Raw genomic sequence first — 10583 nt, forward strand, 5'->3', positions numbered from 1 at the left:
GTTGTGATTTTGTATTGTTGTTGAGTCTATTCCATCTTATTCAAAAATACAAAAAGATTTTTCTTCTTTCTTTTAGGCTACACTTGTAGCCGTGTTACTAACAATTTATTTTGAGCTTTTGCATGCATAGTAGAACTCGTGTTAGGACCTTAGTTCCTTTAGATCCGGAAATTGAAAGAACTCTTTCACGAAGAAGGGTAGCCAACCGATCTTTGAGCCTAAGTTCCTCAAGTGAAGAAGAATTTATGGAAGAAGAGCAAGCCATGGAAGAGAATCCAAGAGTAGCTTTGAAGGAGTTGGGAATTCCAGGTGCTTATAGGTTTGAGAGTGGTATTGCTCCACCTAAAACACCGGCGAACGATTTTGAAATTAGACCGGCCATGATTACTTTGATAGAAATGAGGCAATTTAGTGGAGCCAAGAGTGAGAGCCCGTTGAATCACCTAAAGGAATTTGAGAAGTATTGTAATACTATCAAGGTGAACGACATTTCTCAAGAGTTTATTCGGCTAAAGTTGTTTCCCTTTTCTCTTATTGGTCGTGCCTTAAAGTGGTTGAATAAGGAGGTTAAGCCAAATTCCCTTAGGAGATGGGATGAAGTCACCAAAGCTTTCTTGTCTCGCTTTTACCCACAAAAGAAGACGACGGAGGCTAGAGCCTTGATCCAAGGATTCAAACAAAGGCCTAATCATGGAATTCCTATGATCCTATGAAGCATGGGAGAGGTACAAGGAGTACTAAAGAGAGTGCCCACATCATGGAATTCCTACCTATCAAGTGATACAAATTTTCTATGGAGGCTTGAGTGCTCAAGGCAAGTCATGCCTAGATGGAGGAGCCGGAGATCCTATAATGAATAGGACGGAAGAAGAGGTAGTTGACATAATTGAGGATGTGGTGAGATACTATAGATATTGGCAAGAAGGAGAGAGAGAGTCTACGAGGAAGAGTGGCTCGACGGTTTATTAGGTGGATCATCTCAATGCGATTAACAACTTGTCTTCCCAAATTTCAAATCTAGGGAAGTAAGTGACGTCGATCAAAGAAAAACTTGAGAGTGTTTCTACGAATTCAGTGAGTATTCCCTCCCAATCTAAAGGGAGAGGTACATTTTCTAACTCTTCTCCTTCTACTTCCAATAACATGTGAACTTTGTGTCTAATGTCAATGGTGGTCAAAGATTTGATGGACCTAAAAATTTTAGTAATAGGAATTCTCACCCCCAAGGTGGTTTCGATAACTACAACAATAGAGGCTATAGGAACCAAGGAAACCAAGGTTTTCGAGGTAACTATAACAACCAAGGCTATAGTAATCAAAACCTGAGCCATGGGTATGGTAACCAAAGTCAATCTCAAGGCTTTGGTAATCATTACCATAATAGTGGCAATAATCAAGGCCGTGGCAATTGGAACAACAACCAAAATCGGGGAAGTTTTCAAAATAACAACCAAAGGGGACCCCCACCCGATTTTGCTCCAAAGCCTCAAGGCAATGGTGAAAATTCTTATTCCCAACCATCATCATTTAAGACAAATTTGGAAGAAATGATTGATAACCAAACCATGATCATCAACACATATATGGCGGTGAGTGACAAGAAATTTAATGAGATGATGAATCATAACAAAATGCTTGAGACACAAATAACCCAAATAGCCAACACTCTAAAGGATTGTGCTAGTCCATCCTCTTTTCCTTCTCAAGGAGTGGCCAACCTAAGAAACCCGTTTGTTCTATCACCACTAGGAGTGGGAGAGTTCTTAATGAGGGAGCTTCTAGGTCCATTGAGGAGGATGAGGAGAGGAGTGACCCAAGAGTGGAAGTTGAGAGGAGTGACCCAAGTGTGAGTTATGAGGAGGTGCAAGAGAAAGAAAGGAGTAGTGAGAAAGAGCGTGAGGAAGTGCGGAGACCCGACCTTCCATACCCACAAAAATTCTTGAGGCACAAAATTGATGAGCAATTTGGAAAGTTTATTGCTATGCTCAAGGAAGTTCACCTTTCAATCCCCTACACCGATGCAATTACCCAAATGCCTAGATACTCTAAGTTCCTTAAGGAGATTTTGAGTGGGAAGAGAATGTGCAATGAAGTTGATTCGGTTGAAGTTGGGAGTTTTTGTAGTGCTTTCATTCATAATGAGATGCCCAAGAAAGTGGAGGATCCGGGAAACTTCTCTATTCCATGTGAGATCAAAAGGAAAATGTTTAATAATGCTTTTTGTGATCTTGGAGCTAGTGTGAGTGTCATGCCTTATTCCATTTTCAAGAAACTCGAGCTAGGTGAGCTACTCCCATCTAACATAACCCTTCAATTGGCCGATCGGACTATTATGATTCCAAAGGGGAGAGTTGAGGATGTTCCTCTTAAGATAGGAGGGTTCACTATTCCCGTTGATTTCATTGTGCTCGAGATTACGGAAGATGACCATATCCCTATCATTTTAGGAAGACCTTTCTTAGCCACTTCGGGAGCCTTAATAGATGTGAAAGGAGGCTGTATTACCTTGAGAATTAGTAAGAAAGAGGAAAGCTTTGAGTTGAAACCAATGCACGAGTCTTTGTCTCTTGTGCAAGGAATTGTGTGTGCTAATTCCCCTCGCTCTATTGATAATGTGTGCATGATTAATTCTTCAACTAACGATGTTCTTGAGAATTGTTATGATGTTCTTTCAAGTTTTGATGGCAAGAAGGTTAGTGAAGACAAAATGATGATTCCCAAGCTAACGGATGAGGAGGAAGTTGAAATCCCTCATTGGTTTGAGCTCTACCCTCAAGATGTAAAGGATGTTTCCATGAGTATGGATGGTGAGGAACCATCTACAATAAGCAACAAGCCAAAGAAAAAAGCTCGTGATTCTAAGAAGAAGAGAGAGAGAAAGAAGTTACGGAAAGAAAAATTTGCAATTGAAAAGTCTTTGAAGGAAGTTTCATCAAGCAACAACAAGAGGTTGCTAGAAGTTGAAAAAGAATTTTCTCTTTCCGCTACCTTGAAGAAGGTGGTGTTCTTTGACCCTCCATGATTTGGAGGAAGGGTTGAGCTTAGGACCATAAGCAAACGCTTCCCAGGAGGCAACCCGTAGATTTCTAACTTTTCTTTTTGATTTTTGAATTTCTCTTATTTTTCCTTCTTTTATTTTCTTTTCTTTCACTTTTCTACTTGATTGGATTTGTAGGTTGCATTTTTGGGATTGGATTTCATTAAGTGAGCATGAAGAATGAGAAGGTGTTTTGCGGTTTTTGATGTGATTATACTCGATTTTATAGAAATTTGAGGTAAAAGGGTAAGAATCTTGGTTAGGTAAGTTAGGGATTTTATGCTTTAAAGTTGAAGGAAGTTTGCACTTGGTGGGTTCTTATGGTGGGTTCATGAAGTTCTAGTTTTAAACCCACTAAAACGGGATTTTGCTACTTCCTATGTTGGCGTTTATCATCATCATTATTCGTGTACCCACCAATGAACGCACCAAGATCTTTAAAAAAAAAAGAAGAGAGAGATAGGTTGGGCTCAGGTGCGGGCGCGCACGCATTTGGTGCGGCCGCGCACCTGTCTGGTGCGGGCGCGCATCCAGCTGGTGCGGTCGCGCACCTGGCTGGTGCGGGCGCGCATCAGCCCGAGCCTCTCCTTTATTTTCCTTCCTTCCTTTCTTCTTTCATTTCCCCTTATTCCTCCTTCATAGTTTCGACCCCGATCATCCTCAAACCCTCAAAACCGCACCACTACTTTCAACAACTCATCAAAATTTCAACTCAAATCACTCAAATTTTCTCTCCAAATTCACTAAAACCTTCTAAATTTCCATCCAAATCATCAAATTCATACTACTTTCATCAAATTAAACCTCCAATCTCTCTCATCCATACTTGGGTACAATTTGGGGTTTTTCTATTTGGTGGATATTGGTGGTTAAAAGTGGTTCAATCTTGCTTCATATATGGTATAATCATCTTTTTTAGCTTTTAATTGCTCAATTATGTCATATATTTGCAAGTTTTGATTTGTTCATGAGCATGAATAGTGGTAGTACCAACTTTGATGATTTTGATGATTGATATTGGTTTTTGGTTGATTATTTGAGTTATTTGTTGTTTGATTTTACCTCACATTTTGTTGTTTGTTGATTTTGTAGCATTTGTGAGCAATTTTGTTGAGAATTTTGGAATTTAATTTTGGTAGTGTGGGTAGTAAGGTGCTATTGTGGTATTAGTGGTTCTTCTTGTGGTCGTTGATTTTTTGGGAAGAAATTGTTGGATGTTTGGTGTTGTTTGGTAATTTGGATTGGAATTGTGATTTGTGGATATTGAAGTTCTTGATTGGAGATTTTGCGGATTGTTGTGGGAATTTTGTGATTGGTTTTTTTTTTGTGATCCTTGCACTTGAAATTCATCATGTCGAGAGTCCTCAAAAACCTTGTTAAGAAACGCAAAACAAACGCCTCCACTGATGAACCTACCCCAAGCACATCCTCCTCCCAAACACGTAACCCTACTCCACCACCCAAAAGAGAATTCAACGATAAAAAACACAAGAACCGGTACCATAAACTAAAAGAAAACCGCTCCCTCAAACCCACAAGACACTACTTTCAATCCGACATGACCGCATTGGGGATTGATGAGGATGTAAGGGAGTTGTTGATCAACCTGCGAATGGGCACATTCATCTCCTGTAGCTACCGCACCTATGTTGAGCCCACTCTTGAGTTCTTTGCTTCGGTTGAGATAATTCCTGCTGAGGGTCAATATATGGTTCAATTCCAAATTTTCAACAGCTTCTTCGACCTCTCCTTAGAGCAATTCAATGCCGCTCTAGATTTTGATCCTCATGGTGACATCTTGGATCAAGAGCCTTATATTTTTTAGGAGTATGATCAGGATCATTGGTGGGACGATATCTCCGGAGGTGGTGAGTTTTTCACCAAGCGGGCCAAGATTAGCAATGTCTACCAACCTTGTCTTCGGGTTGTTCACCGTCTTTTGGGGTACACGGTTTTCCCCAAACAAGAGTTGGGCAAAATGAGCAAATTGGAGCTCAAAATTCTTTGGTTGGCCACTAGAGGAGAATATCGTGGCGGGTTGAACTTGGGGTACATTTTTGCCACCTATTGTGTAGCCTTGCAAGACCGGGACACCGGGGAGATTCCTTGTGGGGGAACGGTCACTAGGCTCTTGACCAACCTCCACCTTGATCACCATTTGCCATATTGCAAGCCGGTTGGAGATCCCAACTCTGTGTACCTTGATATGAAACAATTGGGGCAAATTCAATTTATCTCCAAACATTATGAGGAGGGCAATTATGAGTGGCTTCGGGATAACAAGCATTGGTGCTACCTTCCCAACCCATCTTTGACATCTCTCCACCGAATGGAAACACCTAATGTGTGGCATGTCCCCAAGAGCTTCCGCCGCCCATTCTTTGACTCCGATGAGGAAGAAGAAGAAATTGAGGAAGAACAACAACAACAACATCAACAACAACAACAACGTCCACAATAACAACAACAACATCAAGGGCAAACGTAACAACCTCAATTTGCTAACTCCGACTTGGAGGCCCTTAGTAACCAAATGAGTGGGTTACAAATCCGCTTGGAGGGCATATATGACCAAGATTTTGAGGCCCTATACTCCCATATGCGAGGTATTTCTGAAATGCAACAAGATATGTTCATTCAACAACAACAACTTTATGATGCGGAGGTTAACCGAGGGAGCATCACTCCCCCGGTTAACTATCCTTACTTTCCGGCCCAGCAAGGTCCTATACCTTCGCATGGGCATCCTTATTGGCAAGGGCCTTTAGAGCCCGGTACCGAGCCCCGTTCTTACCCGGACGAGCGTGGTAACTATGATTACTGTGCTCCAGGAGGGTGTGACTATAGGGCTGACCCTAATTACCCCTATGTGCACCCTAACCATCCATTTGAGCTCACCATGCCCGAGCAATTCACACCTCTTGCCCCTTGGCAACAAGATAACTTCAAGGGGCATTATGGTTGGCCCGAGGGATTCACCGGAGCTTGGGCTACTTATTCACCCCAACCTTCGATGACTACATGGGCAACAATGATTCTAATGAGGCCGGTGGTGGTGGTAATGACGAGTCTTAGTTCCCTCTCTTTTGTACCTCTTACCTCCATCCTTTATGTTTATGTATTTGATTTGTATTGTTGGGATGTTGAGATGTATTCATGTTTAGCTTGGGGGAACTTCTTTGTATCTCAGTTGCCAATATTTGTTGTTGTTGCATACCTTGAACTTTATTTGCCTCTTGCATGATGGTTTCCTTATCTTGGTCTCTAGTCTTGTTGTTGTTTGTTGCTAGTCCCATGAGTTTGTTTTGCTATTGTTGTTGTGATGATTTCCTTGTGATGATGTTGATTGTTTCTTGCTCCCCTATATCCAAAACCCTTATATCCAAAGCCCTTGAATCCAAATCCCTCTGAATCCAAATCTTAAAGTTTAGTACCTTTTAGTTAGTTAGTTGTTTAGTTGTTCACTTAGTTTTTTTTCTTTACTTTTCGTTTTGGTTTTTGTTAGCCTAATTTTGCTCAGTTGTTTAATGTTTTTGTTAGCTTTGTTAAGTTTTACTTTTCGGTATCTTTTTCTTTTGTTTTGAAGTTACTAACCTTTTTCTTTGTTTATAGCTTCTTTTACTTTTCTTGTTCTCACATGGCTTTTTGATGATGCTTACGATTTTGGAGCGCAACGATGGTGGTTCTTTCTATCACCTTTGTTTATTATGCTAAGCATGGATAACCTGATGAGACCTTTCTAATTTTTCTCTTTATTTTCTTTGGATGCATAGATTAGGTTTAGTTTAGGGGAAGTTGAACGGTTCGAGGATGATTGCTTGTTAACACGTAACGTGTTTGGGATCGTTGACGATGTTGTCATTCGATCTCTTGTATGTCGATTGGGATATATGTGCTTAACTCGCTTTCTAGTTCCTTTCTCCATTTTTCCTATTCTTCCTTTGTCTATGGCTTTCCTTTTCTTTTCCTTTTCCTTTTATCTTTTATTTTTCCTTTGTTCTTGTTTTGGTTTGTGGTATGCTTTTGAGGCTTGTTTTTCACCCATTTTTGTTTTCCTTATGAATTGGAATTTGTACATTAGACTTTGTCTTTTGCATGAATTTCTTCCTAGGTAGTAAAGGTATGCACGGTTTGAGACTATGCTTGGTTGACTCTAGGATAGGTGTATGCTAGGGTAGTTGGTTTGAACTAGGTGGATCATGAAGCCGGATTTTACTTGTTTGTGGCATGTTGGTAGTTGCTCCCTATAGTCGATTTGACACCTCTAGTGAGTTTTTGCTACATCCATGTGAGGTTCATCGTTTTTCAAGCCTTCAACCCATTTTGTATGAGTGGCGTGGATCCTTGACTATTGCAAACCTAATCTATAAAGCTTGATTTATGATTCTTAAACCCGAGACCGAGCTATCTAGGGAGGACAAAGGCACCTTTTTCGGTGTGGTATTTTTCATTTTTAGGATAGTTTGTTTGATATTTGTTTTTGGGTTTACATTTGCCTTCTTGCAACCATTTGAGCCTTTTTCCTTCTTTTCAAGCCACATCTTTAGATCTTTGGCCTTTTGTTTCATTTTCTTTCTTTTCTTGTTTTTGTGAAGCAATTGGTCATTCTTGATGGAGTTTGTGGTGATATAGTTGGGATATGTGGTTCTATTGATGCAAGCATGTGATTATGTTTTCTTTGAGAATAATGGCAAAGGAGTACGAGTAAAAGTCGTCCTACATTAAAAGAGGCATGGACAAATAAGTGCAATATAAAAAAAAAATGTCGTCCGAATTTAGAAAAAAGGCAAGGACAAAGCATGGCTTTACAAAAAATGAAAAAAAAAAAACAAAATAAATAACCAAAAAATTGAAAAAGTGAAAATTTCAAAAACATTTTGATGTATTCTTTTCTCCTTCTAAGCATTGAAGACAATGCTTCATTTAAGCTTGGGGGAGAAGCGTTTACGCTTTTTGTATATATTCTTGTGAGTATAGCTTTGAATAAGCTTGGGGGTGTTGTCATTTTTGTTTGGTGATTTCTTGATCGTGATGTTGAGGATTGATCACCCTTTTGCTTCACTATTTAGGAAAATCGCCAAATTTTAAATTTTAGCTTACCTTCACCCTTTATGTCTTACGTTACAACCTTTGGGAAAGCCCTTTCGACCTAGAAGTTGAGTCACTATTCGGGGGAGGGAATCATGGGTCATTGCCTAAGGAAAGGGGATGCATAGTCAAGATTGTCGAGTAGCCTAAATAAATCTTTTTTTCCGGTTCCTTCGAGGAATCATTGGGATGATCGCTAAGGGGAGATTTGAGACTAATAGGGAGAACGTGGTAAGATCGATTGGGATGAACGTGGATTGTGATGTCTAGTTCCTATGCTTAGCATACCTTATGTTTCAATCAACCTTGGATATCTTGGAACGTGCATACCTTGACTACTTGAGAAAGATTTTCATTCATTTGCATTGTAGTCTCTTTGTAAGTCCATTTTGCAAAGGTTTTGTTTTCCCTTTTTCCCTTATTCTTTTCTTTTTATGGTTTTGCCTCTTGGATGTTGGGGGAGAGTTATGGGTAAACTCTTAGGATACCCTTACGAGAGCATTACTCGTCCTTAGGGCTATCTAGGGGTTTAAAATGGCTTGTTGTAGCTAAAAACAACTGTGATTCCTACGACAGTGAGTCTTAGTGTATATTCTCATCTCGAGTCTTTCTTTTTCTTTTTGAATAAGTCTTTCATCCTTATTCTTTCTTGCTTTATTTTGCTCGAGGACGAGCAAAAGTTTAGCTTGGGGGAATTTTATGAGTGTCATTTATGGCACTCATTTGGCCTCTTTTAGGATGATTTTCATGCTTCTTTATAGCCCTTTTCCTTAGCTTTTCCTTAATTTTGTTCTTTATTTCGTTAGTTTGTGCTTTCCGTAGTTAGTTTCCTTGTTTTGTGCATTTCTTTGTTTATTTGTTCTTTTTCCCTTTTATTTGTTTGTTTTCGTTTGTTTTTAGGTTATGATCGTGTCTCCAAGGATTCCCGAGCCTTCCTCTCATCAATTTGGATGCCTCATGTTCGCCTTTTGGAACGTCAAGTTTAAAGGAACGCAAAGAGAAAGTCAAGAGATCGGTGCACGTATGCGGTGGGGGCGTAATCTTTACCATGAACCCACCAAAATAGGCCCTCTCAAGACTACCCACCTTGGTGTTCATCATCATCATAAAGTCGAGCCCACGAGGATGAGCTTGGAAGAAGAAGAGGGGGGGCTCCCCTGTTGCCAGGTGCGGGCGCGCACGAGGGTGGTGCGGCCGCGCACCTGGGTGGCACAGGCGCGCCTAGTGCGGGTGCAAGCGCGCCTGCCAGGGCCCCTGTTCCGTACCCTTTTTCCCGCGGTCGCGCCTCTCCTCTGATGCGACCGCGCCTTTCGGGGTTTCTTTTGGGATAATCCAACTAACTCTTCTTTTGTATCTTTCCTATATATAGTTTATCCTTCTATTTTTAGGGGGAGAATTAGAACAGAATTAGAATTAGTTTTTGATCAAAATTAGAGAGATTTTTAGAGAGAGAAACTCTAGGTTTTAGTGAGAGAAATTCATGGTGGATTGTTGATGATTGAAGCTTTCTTTAATTCCTTTGATTCTTTGATCAAGATTGTAAGATTTCCTTTTCTTTAATTCAATCTTTAGTTTGATCTTTAGTTTGATTTCAATTGTTTGTTGAATGTTCAAGTTTGATTGAAGATTGATTGATTTGTGTTCGATTTTAGCTTGTTTGATTTGATCATGATGAATTTGTTGTTTTAATTTTGATTTCAATGGCTAGTGAGTAGATAGCTTGCTAGGGTAATGGTGAAGCATGTATGAGTAATGTATTGAAGCTAATTGGGGAAAATTGATGGAGTTGACTATGTGATTAAATTGGTTGATAATTATGTGCATGTGTGTGATTAATTAAAGAGTAGCTAACTTTGATTGTTGCACTAGATTGCATTGTAAGTTCACATTGATACGGACCATTGATTTGTGGCTTGCATTTACACGATTGAGGTGTGTTGTGATGTTTCCTAGCTAGAGTTTATCGTAGTTGACGCTAGTTACACCTCTAAGAGAATAGCTTGATTTGCTCTTTTGGTTGCATGATTTATTTTCCCTCACATTGCCTGACTTAGTCAATTTTACCTCCCAATTAGTTGAATCCGTTATGATTACATGTGGATCCTAGCCCTAGTGTTTATTACATTTGATTTCTTCTCGTTTATTAGTCGTCTTTGTCCTAACATAGCATTCACACCCAATCATTACATTTCAGAATAGCTTGACCATAGACAATAGATAATCACAAACTTTTACAAAAATCCGGTGTACAATAATTATTGTACATCCATTACAAAGATAGCTAAAAGTGATTAAAAGTTACCTCTGAAATGAATAAAAGTTACCCCAATATGCATAAAAGTAACCCAATTGAAATAAAAATTATCTACACTTTATTAATAAAGAACCACATTTTAAATAACTAAAAATCAATTATTAGTGATTGAATGTAATTAAATTACCTTTATAAAACTTTTCT

At 39.5% G+C, this 10583-nt stretch overlaps 1 pseudogene; it reads right to left on the reverse strand.

Moving 5' to 3' along the window:
- Window positions 1-648: 648 nt before the first annotated feature.
- LOC145565411 (small nucleolar RNA R71) lies at window positions 649-764 on the reverse strand (annotated as a pseudogene).
- Window positions 765-10583: the final 9819 nt, after the last annotated feature.

Source organism: Chenopodium album, chromosome 1, assembly GCF_948465745.1.
Source record: "Chenopodium album chromosome 1, dcCheAlbu1.1, whole genome shotgun sequence".
Classification (NCBI taxonomy): Eukaryota; Viridiplantae; Streptophyta; class Magnoliopsida; order Caryophyllales; family Amaranthaceae; genus Chenopodium; species Chenopodium album.